Source organism: Peromyscus maniculatus, chromosome X, assembly GCF_049852395.1.
Source record: "Peromyscus maniculatus bairdii isolate BWxNUB_F1_BW_parent chromosome X, HU_Pman_BW_mat_3.1, whole genome shotgun sequence".
Classification (NCBI taxonomy): domain Eukaryota; kingdom Metazoa; phylum Chordata; class Mammalia; order Rodentia; family Cricetidae; genus Peromyscus; species Peromyscus maniculatus.
The window spans coordinates 49,317,625-49,329,489 of record NC_134875.1 but is presented as its reverse complement, the minus strand read 5'-3'; the positions used below and the strand labels follow the sequence as shown (position 1 = coordinate 49,329,489).

Here is an 11,865-nt window from a genome sequence, read left to right as displayed (position 1 = left end):
AAATGTTATACATAGAACAGGAGAGCAATCTGAAACTTTTTTTTATCTTAAATCATTTTCTGAGATCCTCAAAGCTTAGAAGCTTTCCTATCCTCAGACCTTTCTTTTTTTTGGGGGGGGGTTTTCGAGACAGGGTTTCCTGGAACTCGCTTTGGAGACCAGGCTGGCCTCGAACTCACAGAGATCCGCCTGCCTCTGCCTCCCGAGTGCTGGGATTAAAGGCGTGCGCCACCACCGCCCGGCCCTCAGACCTTTCTTAGACTCATATCTGAACCTTTATGACTTATTTAAACTTTTATATCTTAGAACATTTTTTTAAAAAGTGAGCTAACAAGCTGGCTATAGCCTTGCAGAAGGATCTGGTTGTCTGATGCTGCCACCCTGACAAAGTTGGAGCTAGCCTAGCCATCAGTAGTATTAGAGATCTGAGAAGGATAAGCTATATCTGAGTGCAGACCAAGCAGCTTCCAATCCTATAAGTTACAGGGACCAATCCCTACCCAGGTCTCCATAGTGTTGGAGGCACCATTCAGAATAGCATCAATCTTCTTCCGCCATCAGGCCCATAAGGCAGAGTATTTTTCCTGTGGAATAGGGACACAGAAGACTGACCTTGATTTGTCCAGGCAAAAGGGTGCAATCAATTCCAGTGTCCTGCTGCTTGTCCACAGTCTGGGCTGGGTCCTGGCGGCAGGCATTGCATTAGGGCATCTTGCTCTGTGGTCGGTGTTGTCATAATCCAGGCAGATGTTGTGGTGCCTTGTATGTAATCTTCTTTGGAGACCTTGGGTCACTGCTAGGATCTGGAAGTCTGTCTGATATAATAAGCTTTTAGATCAACATTTAAATGCCATATTCTGCAGATCTCTGAAGTATGAGGGCTGTCCAGGTATATCTGAATAGACAAACTTTGTTTCTAGTTACTTGTTTTAAGCTCAACCCTGAAAACATATGCAAGGGACTGAGTAACTTATTCCTGTAATATTACATCAATACTTACCCTGACTACAATTAAAAGAACTTGATTATTTATGACTATTTATGTTCTCTAAAATTCTACAATAACTAGCCTTAAAAACAATGATTCTAAATTGAAGCTCATCTAGTATCAAATATGGGTACAGTAAAAAAAACAAAACAAAATATTGATATAAAACATATATATATTATATGCATCAGTTTATCCAAATAGCTTAAGCTTAACAAACTTAGCAAATACAAGGAGGCTAGACAACATTCTTAAGCCTGAATGTACCTTGGGCAAGGAGAAACATTCTCCAAGTCATTGGTTCTCAACTATCTCAATGCTATTTCATAACTGCAGTTTTGCCATTGTTGAATCTCAATACAAACATCTGACATACAGTAAGTCCTAGGCCACCCCTGTAAAAAGATTTTTTTAACTCCCAAAGGGTGAAGACTCATGGAGTCAGAAGCTATTTCAAGCCCTTTGTCAGACTGCTTAGGTCATTGTCTTGCTGCATCACAAGAAATAAACATCCCAGTTTCTGGTTAGCATTTGGAGCTTATGGCTGTGACCCTAATTTTTAGCCTTTTATTCTAAGTTCAAACATTAACAATATAGAGCATTTCATAAGCTAAAAACGTCCCATAGCCTTATAAACTTTTATATTTTAAAACTGTTCTTAAAAAGATAAAGATCTCTCAAATGTCTTCTGTAATACCAACAATAAAATATCTTCGTTTACTTTAAGGTGGAGAAAACATGGCATCACCACAATCTGTATAAAGTAAAACCAAGCTCCAGAGTGCAAACAATCTCAAAGTTCAATATCTGGGATTCATTCATAATCCTTTTGATTCTTTTACTTAGAGGCTTGGATGATTTCTTTGACCCTACCCTTGGCAGCGCATACATAGCCTGCTTGCTCCATTTCACTGTGGCTGGTGCTCCCAGTAATCATCGCCTGGCATTGGCATTTTTCAAAACTGCTAAGGTCCACCATTGCAACTAGACTCTTTTTGGAACTCTAGCCCTGCCATACATTTGCAAACCTCAGCTGTTTCCTATGATTCCTTTATGTCTTTAAAACTATTATCATTTTACATGGGTAAATCTTAAATTAAAAAGTTTAGCTGCCAGAGCAAGGTATGTTCCTGTGTATAAAGGCATTGAGGTACAGCTTTAATATTTATTAAACACCTTATTTATTAAACATATGTTGCCATCTATGTAGATGTAACCAACCGTCTTATTAAATAAGAAACACAGAAACAATGTAAAAGAGAAAGCCGAGAAGTCAGAGCTCAGAGCTAAAATCTCACCCTTCCTCCTGCTGTCCCAGCTTCGCGAAAAAGAGACCTACCTCCTGTCGTTTCGTTTTTTTAAAGTATGTTGTTCTGCCTTCTCATTGGTTGTAAACCCAAACACATGACTGCCTCGTCACTGTCTGAATGTACAGCCCCCTAGGTCTTAAAGGCATATGTCTCCAATGCTGACTATATCCCTGAACACACAGAGATCTTATGGGATTAAAGGCGTGTGCCACCACCGCCACACTCTTGCTATGGCTCTAATAGCTCTGACCCTGAACACACAGATATCTATGGGATTAAAGGCGTGTGCCACCACCGCCCGGCTCTTGCTATGGCTCTAATAGCTCTGACCCCCGGACAACTTTATTTATTAACATACAATCAAAATAATATTTCAGTACAATTAGATTACCACCACACATCTATTTAAATTCTCTAGAAGCTTGCTGTTGAACACTTGGTAAAGACCTAAGTACTTAAGTATTAACCTGAGTAGATCTTTATAACCTTAGTAAAAGATAGGTTCCAGCCACATGGATGCCAATGAGGTCACCAGCCAAGATAGAGGAAGCCACGTAGTTGCTGTTTAAAGCATGTTTTCTAAACAATAATTACTTAAACAATAATTACTTGCACACATACACACAGTTGGATCCAAGTTTCATACACATACGTACAGTTAAAGCTTGTTTACATTTACACATGTAGTTAAATCTAAGTCACATACCTGTCCACATACATACATAAGCAGTTTGCAGAATCACTGGCTATTTTTAAAATGAAAACCAACCAGAATTAATTTTTAAATTCAGTATTTGCAGTATAAGAAACCATAACAAACATAGTTCATATCACATCCCCTCTGACTTTCTATAACATGTACCCTCAGTCCATTCCTTTGATCTCTCAGACATTTACTCAAATTCCGCTTTTCCTTTTCTTTTAAAACAGAAACTCTTACCAAAGTCTTTCTTGTGATTTCCCTCAGTAATCTAGATTATATTGTAAAGTTACAATCTTTTAAACAAGAACAGAATTACATGCATATACCATAACAAGAATAACTCTCAATTTGCATCAGCACTTTACCACAGACAAGAAAATGTTGGTTAGCCTTATAACATAGCTGCAGTAGCTTAGCAACCATAGGTAGTGACATTCCATTCTTGGAGCCAGACCTAGATCAGGTTTTAGCCCCAGGGCAGGTCTTGGGAGCCCCACCCAACAGCATGGAAGAGGAAGAGGAAGAGGACCAGAAGGCGCGCACCATGGGCCTTAAAAGATTGCTGTTAACCTCAGATTTTCAAGAACACGAGAATGCCACACTGGACATGACTCCATGTCCTGGGTGGGCCCACAGACTTGTAGGCCACTCCTTAGCTGTGACCCCGGAGGGGCAGTTAGTTCTCCGCCAGCCCCGACCCAGTTCAGTCACACTCTGAGCTCCTCCAGGCCCCTGCTGGCTCCTGCCAGTTCTGCCCCGGAGCTCTCTGCACCCACAGGGGCCCAGCCAGAATCTGTCGGCCATGTCTGGACTCCACAGTGCTCACGGCCGCCCTAGTGCCCAGCCATGCCTAGTTCCCACGCAGCCTCTGGGCTGACCTGGCTGCCACCCGCACCGTGCCCTAAAGTCTCCACTCCACAGATCCCTGAGCGAGCTGGTGCCCAGAACCTGCCGCGTCTGGGCCCTGTGGTGTTCACTGCCGCCCAGCCCACTCAGCAGCGCCCCAGGTCGCTGCAGTAGCCCCTGGGCTGTGCAGCTGCTGCCCGCCAAAGGGAGCTCAGTCCCTTCCGCTGGCCATCCGGCCCACGAGTCACAAGTCACAAAGCACACACAAGCTCAGGCATAAAACAGCACAAACCAGCTGGGCGGTGATGGCACACGTCTTTAATCCCAGCACTCAGGAGGCAGAGCCAGGCAGATCTCTGTGAGTTCAAGGCCAGCCTGGACTATCAAGTGAGTTCCAGGAAAGGCACAAAGCTACACAGAGAAACCCTGTCTCGAAAAACCAAAAAAAAAAAAAAAAAACCCAGCACAAACCACGCTTACATGTGGCCACATTTCTCATATACTTACACATTCATATAGGTAAGACATTCCAACAGAACGGCAAACAAAACTTTTTACAACATGAGACAACAAAACAGCTCTCCTAGCGCCTGGAGACAAAAAGACGCCAGCCTCACGCTGGCCCATGGGAGCAACCCATGTCATCTATACTACAGATGTGGGGTTCTCCGCCCCCACTAACCCATTAACAGGGTCTGAAATTCTTTCAGCCCCTTGTGATCTCGGTCTGTGGTGCGTCCACCCATTTACCGTTCCTGATCACAATCACCGACCTAGGCATGCCACAGAGACAAAACTGAACACAGACAGACACTTAGAGACTTGCTTACCGGCCAGTGAGGAACCCTCCGGTTCGGAGTTCCATGGGGTCATGGGGGTTCCCAGCCATGCACCGTATGTTGCACCCGTTTCGCAAAACCCCCCAGAGAGCACCAAGGAGCCAGTTTCCGATGCAAGCCCATAAGGGTCCTTTTATTCAGGTTCAACCTGGGCCGCAGCATGGCAGATGGAAGGAAATGTGGCAAAGGCCACGAGTCCAGGTGTACAGGATCCAGGTGTAGAGGGTTTTCGTAGGGAAAAACCACAAGCCGGGAATTGGCTGCTTGGGATTGGCTAGAAGGGGCAAGGTGATTTTTTGAAACTATTGGTCTAGAGTTTTGGCGGGGAACCACAACCCGCTGAACAGGATTATCTGGACTGTTCAGCAGGATTATCTGGATATCTATCTCCAAGGGCCGTAAACCACAGACAGGATCCTGTTAAGCTTTCCTTTCCTGTATAAGCAGCAGACAGGACGACTGCAGGAGGCTACTGCTCTGTGTCTGTTCAAGTTATCATTGCATATTCCTGAGCCTGTAAAGTTAATTCTAGGCCTTCACAAACTCACCATCCAAGACTGACAGAGAAGCAAGAAGGCAGACCAACTGAGCAGGTAAGTGAGCTTTGGATCTTCACTCTCCTCTCCTCCATGCCCAATCCCTCAGTCTCAACCCCAGCTCTGGAGCAAACTACCTGTAGTGGCCTCTCTTTACTCTCTGCCCCTATTGCCAGAGGACTAAACAGATCTTGGTGAAACACCCAGATTTCCTCCCTCCTGGGGCCTTGCAACCCTACCCCATCTAGTCTATCCCTATTCCTAAGTGTCAGCTCCCAACCCCAGGAATGTGTTTTACCGGGAACCTCCAGCGGCCACACCTATCAGGATCCCAGATCCTTAGCAGGCAACACACAGTCACCATACCCTCATAAGAACCAGAGAGGAGGGCTGGAGAGATGGCTCAGTGCTTAAGAGTTCTGACTGCTCTTTCAGAGGATCTGGGTTCAATTCCTAGCACCCACGTGGCAGCTCACAACTATGTGTGTAACTCCAGTTCCAGGGGACCTGAGACCCTTAAGCAGATATACAAGCAGGCAAAATACTAATGCAGATAAAATAAAAATGGGGGGGGGGAGCCCTTTTAGGGGCTGGAGAGATGGCTCAGCTGTTAAGAGCACTGGCTGTTCTTCCAGAGGTCCTGAGTTCAATTCCCAGCAATTGCATGGCGACTCACGATTTGTAATGAGATCTGGCGCCCTCTTCTGGCAGGCAGAACACTGTACACATAATAAATCTTTTTTTTTTAAGGCAAAAAAAAAAAAAGAGAGAGCTAGAGAGGGCAACAGAAACCAAGGAACAAGTCACCCACACAATAAAGACAAGACCAGGTATCAGCACCTACAACAGTAGTTCTCAACCTTTCTAATGCTGCAACCCTCTGAAAATCCGTAAACGTATGGAAATTAAACAGTGTGCTCTTAAAGAAGTCACAGGGGAAATTAGAAACGTTTTGGAAGCTTCTGGGTTTTTTTGTTGTTGTTGTTTGTTTTCCACCTTAGAAAATTCTGTTTCTTTTATTTTTTTCATTTTTTTTCTTTTTTATTTTATTTTATTTTACAATACTATTCAGTTCTACATAACAGCCACAGCTGACCGTGTGATCAGGGACACAGGTGAGCCAACCCTGTGGGCGTGAGGGCATGAGAGCAAGGGAGCCGAGTCCTGCCCACCCCTCATCTGCCATGTGGTGGCATGGGTGAAGGGAAAAAAATGCCTCTCCCCTTTGCTCCTGGCTACCAGTGGCTGTTGAGAGAGCTGGCCCTGGGGTCCTGAGAGTGGGAGAACTAATCCTGCCCCAGACCAGCTGTAGCGCACCCTGCATTCAAGTGGGCAGCACACTAGACCTGACCCTGTTGTCAGGGGTGCAGGTGAGCCAGCCTTGAGGGTAATGAGAGCAGGAGAGCTGACCCATCCCTTGTATTCTCTGCACCTTGCCTGGGCAAAACAGCAGAGCTGGCCCTCATCATATGAGTGTGGGGGACGCAGATCTGAGGGCCCGAGAGCAGGAAAACTAGCCCCATTCTAACGAGGACTATGGGGGTCCAGCCCCTCGATAGTCCCCTCCCAGGGTCCGCGGAAGGCTCTATCAACCAGCAGAGAATCTTTAGGGTCGGTAAATCAGTCTACGCACTCAGAGTTCTTTGATCCATTCTCTTTAATTCCTCTGGCATAACATCCTTTATACACAGCTTCAGTTCTGTTCTCATGTCTAGCTCCTTTCTTGCCTGATTTCTCTCTATATTTATCTACTGTCCCCTCTATGTTCTATCTTAATTCCTTCATCTAGTTCTGTCCCTTCTAGGTTCTCATCTATCTAGTTCTTTCCCCTATCAGCTCCTCTCCTGTCTCCTTCTCTCTCATCTGGCTCTTCCTCATCTTGTTCTTCCCCATCTGGCTCTTCCTCACCTTCCATCTCGTTCCTCTAGTCCTCTCTTTTAGCTCTTCAATCTAGTTCTTCCCCATCTCAGCTTGTTCCTCTCAAGTTCTTACCCATCTCGTTCTTCCATTCTCTTCTCTCTTTCTCCGCCTGTCCTCTGCTTTACCGTTATATATCTCCCCAAAATCACAATCCTCCCCTCCACCCAGGACACTCAGCCTGAACTTCCTCAGGCAGTGATTGTCCACTATCAGGATCAAATGGAGGGTTGATAAGAATTACAAAGAAGTTGTTAATTACCATTTGTGACCCAAAGGGGAAGTGACTAATGAATCAACTAAAGGCTAAATATGGGTAATATCTAAGAAGAGGGGTCTTACGTGCACAACTATAACCTTAAATGTGTTTGGTAAAGGATGTTAAAAATCTATAAGTTGCTAGGTCAATGGGAGAAAATAAAACTGTCTTCTTTTTTCCTGTGGCTCCTATCTGTCCAAGCTGTCTGCCGTTTTTCTGCAGGGTGGGGGAAAGTGTGCTCAGTCTCAGGGCAACCTGTGTACAGCTAGATGCCTCTGGTGATACAGGGAGGTTTGAACTGGGAGTTCTGGCTGAGCATAGCTGTTAGCACAGAAGTTTATCTAAATATTCCTAGAAGTGGTTAGGTAAGTAGTTAGAGGTCTATAAAGTTAGTAAGGCTGTAAGAAAGAAGGGCCTAAGCTAAATTGTGTAAAACTATTACTTAGTGTCCACCTGGCCTAGGCGGCGTCCTCTTGTGAATTTACTGTAAGTCAGGAGACTTGTACGTGAGCTGCTATCACTTGTTAGTCCTTGGAAGTTGGGCGCCCCCCTGGGTGGTGTCTCCCTGTGGAATTTAAGTCAGGAGACTTTCAGGTGGGCTGTTATCATTGTTAGTCTTTGGCAGTTGGTGGGTGGTGTTTCCTGTAGTCCTTGAAAGTGGCTAAGGGAGATAACTGGTTCCAGAGAAAGCCTTTCCTGAGGCTGTTCTCCAAATACCTGGAATGTGTATGTCCAGAGAGTGATCAGTCTACACTGTTAGTCCTTCTTAGGGGAAAGTCAATTGGGAAAACTATGAAGGCACACATGATTTTCATAACAGAAGACAGCTGATATATAACAAGCCAAGTAACACCAAAAACTCCTTGGGATTTGGCTTCCTCTGGAGGAATTCCCTGATCCCTCCAGGTAGTGACTTTGCCATAACCAGCTGAGTTCTTATGATATATTTCTGCGGCGCGCAAGACCATTCCTTGATGTAGGCTACAGTGGGTGAGCTAGCTGACGATCCAGGTAGTGGCAATGAGGGAAAGCTGGCAGGCTGACCAACCCAGCAATACCCAGGCCCAGAACCAGGACTATGAGTTAGCCCACTGAACATCCACCTCATCTATGGTCTGCACGAGCAGGTGAAGGGGCTGGACCTGCAGATCCAAAGCTGCAGGATCTCCATGACACAGGACAACAGGATATCCAAGAGGAATCCCAGTGAGGGCCCAGTATCGGTGGTATAGCAGAAACCAGAGGCCTCGAGCCAGACCAATGACTTGTGGCAATGAACACTTGCAAGTCAAGATGAATGGACTGAAGGGTAAACTGTGCGACTCAATGGGCCACACAACAAAATTCTTTTTTTCTGTTTGTTTTTATTTCTATTTTTATTTTATTTTTTCTTTGTTTTGTTTGGGTTTTTTTATAATTTGATTTTGATTTGGGGGAGGTTGCAAGGGTAGAGGGCAGGATCGAGGAGATGGGGAGGTAAGTGGGTTCAGAATACATGATGCGAAATCCACAAAGAATCAAAAAAAAGGGGAAAAAAAGAAGAAACATCTGAAATCAGTAACTTTTCACCTCAAGGAATTAGGGGAAAAAAGAGCAAAAGAACCCAAAGTCACTAAGCAGAAAGGAATACTGAAGATTACCACACATGTCAATAGGGAATAAACGTGAGAGCATTAATCAGATCCAAAGTGAATTTTGTTCCAGGACAGCCAGGGTAACACAGAGAAACCCTGTCTCAGGAAGGTAAAAACCAAAACAAGAACAAAAACAAACAAACAAACAAACAAAAAGTTTATTTTGTGAAAGGATTAACAAATAGGTAAATGTTGCCAAAGTTAACAAGGAAAACAGAGAAAAAGTGAATCACTAAAATAAGAAATTAAAGTGAAGACACAAGACACGTCTTACAGATATAAAAATGAAAAATAAGGCTGACAGGATGGCTCAGCTGATAAAAGCACTTGCCACCAAGCCTGAGGACCCACAAGGTAGGAGAAAATTTATTCCTGCAAGTCGTCCACTGACCTCCTCACATGCTTTGTGGCACAAGTATGCACATGTGTACACACAGGCATGCACACACACACACACACACACATACACACACACACTCCATACCACAAATAAATAAAATTTAATAAAAAGAAGCATATAAAAGAATACTATGAACAATGACAAAATAATAAATTATGTAGCCTAAATAAAATACACTCATTCTTATACACACACCAATTACAAAAAATAGCTCAAATTAAATATGGACCATCAGCATAATTCAATGGATAAAGTGCTTGCCACGCAAGCCCTATGACCTGAATTCAATCCCTGGAACCCACAAAAAGATGGAAAGAGAAAGAATCCCACACATTGTCCTACACATGTATTTAATGGCACACCCTCCCATATGCATCATACGTACAATAACAATAAATAAATTTTTAAAGGAGGGGCAAGAAAAAAGATTGTAAATGGAAAATTTAACAAATATAAAAATAAAGTAATTGATTAAGTCATCAAAATGTTCCTATTAAAGAAAGCCTGGAGCAGATGCCTTCAATTGGGGAAAATCATTAAATATTGAAAGAAAGAATTACTGCCAATCATTTACAAACCCTCCTAAAATATTGAAGAGGTAAAGACACTTACTAACTTATTCAGAAAGTTATGATCCTGATATGAACAGCAAAGACATCACAGTAAAAGAAAACGACATCCAATGCCCCAAAGTATTGAAAACAAATATACAGATGTGTGCATATTCACAGCAGCATTATTCACAAGAGCTTAAAAGAGAGCAACAACCCAATATCCATCAAGAGACAAATGAATAAATTAGATGTGTATCTCTACAAAAATACTGTTCAGTCACCAAGAAGATCATTGGTTACCCACCCTCCAACTCCCCTCAACAGTAGAGACTTTAATTCTGTGTGTTAAAATCTGAGTCCCTGTAGAAGCCAGGAAACTAGAGAGGCCACTGAAACAGGGTTGGCTTAAGAGGACTAGCATGGGGGGGGAGTAGAAAATAGAGAGAGGGAACACTGTGGATTGAGAGGTTCAATCAGGGAGGGCTGGGGATGGGAGAAAACAAGGGGGCACCAAGAGGGTTAATCAAAGCAAAATGGAATGAAAAGGCCATATGGAAACTTACTATCTTGTTGCCAAGTTAAAAATATAATTTATTAAAGCCAGGCAGTGGTGGTGCAGGCTTTTATTCCCAGCACTGGAGAGGCAGAGGCAGGCAGATCTCTGTGAGTTTAAGGCCAGCCTGGTCTACAAAGAGAGTTCTAGGACATCCAGGGCTACACAGAGAAACCTTGTCTTGAAAAACCACAAATAATAAATTAATTAATTAATAAAATTGTTTAAAAAAGAGAAAGTGAGAAATATGTACCCACCGTTGCTGGAAAAAGCTGTTTCCAGAATCTATAGATTACTAAACAAAAATTCAAATGCCGGGGTGTGAAACATCACGAGTTGACAGGGAAGCCCCAGAGGCCCATAAAACAACTCAGGCTTTGGCCATTTCTCTTGGTTGCCCACCAAAACGAAGTGATTACATATCTAAAAGATCTACAAATTATTAAAATATTTAAGTGAACACAACAAAGTGCTAGATAAAATTAAACAGACAAAATCATTTGCATGTGTATATAATTATCAGCAAACAACTAGAAATAGTTTTAAAAGATTGACCAGATTTGTTACTACGAGCCTATAATCTCAGCACTTGGGAGGTTGAGGCAAAGGATTTCTGTGAGTTCAGGGCACCTTTAGCTTTGGAATGAGTTCCAGGTCAGACCAGATTATATGGAGACACTATCTAAAGAAGATATTTTTGAAAAAACATGACCATTTACAGTATCATAAAAATCTGAGCTACTCTGGAAGAAATCTAACAAAAGTTGTTTACTATCTCTCATAGGAAGCATTACTGAGAGAAACCAGAGACCAAAATAAGTAAAAAAGATGTCATGTCATTGTTTTGGAAAATCAATATTATTATAATTTTAATTTCTTTAAGTTGATCTAATATTCAATGCAATCAAACCCCAAGTCATAACATAATTTATTGGGAAATCAGAAAAATATTTGAAACTTTATACCAAGTTGCAAAAGACCCAGAACAGGCAAGAAACATTGAAAAACCAAAGAAAAGGTTTTATTTTCACTCTCAGTTTTTTTTATCATATTTTTTTAATTTATTTTACAATACGATTCAGTTCTACATAATAGCCACAGATTCCCTTGTTCTCTCCCTTCCTGCCTCCCTCCCCTTCCCCCCAGCACACCCCCTATTCCCACCTCCTCCAGATCAAGGTCTCCCCCGAGGACTGGGATCGACCTAATAGACTCAGTCCAGGCAGGTCCAGTCCCCTCCTCCAAGACTGAGCCAAGCGTCCCTGCATAAGTCCCAGGTTTCAAACAGCTAACTCAAGCAATGAGCCCAGGACCTGGTACCACTGC

At 43.1% G+C, this 11,865-nt stretch overlaps 1 protein-coding gene across 1 annotated transcript in view; it reads left to right on the top strand.

Moving 5' to 3' along the window:
• Positions 1-5,161: 5,161 nt before the first annotated feature.
• Positions 5,162-11,865, top strand: part of Nxt2 (nuclear transport factor 2 like export factor 2) — a 30,958-nt gene continuing 24,254 nt past the window's right edge. Inside the window, exon 1 of the mRNA XM_076561743.1 lies at positions 5,162-5,279. The gene's annotated coding sequence lies outside the window, so the exon portion shown is untranslated. The remainder of the gene's footprint in view (positions 5,280-11,865) is intronic.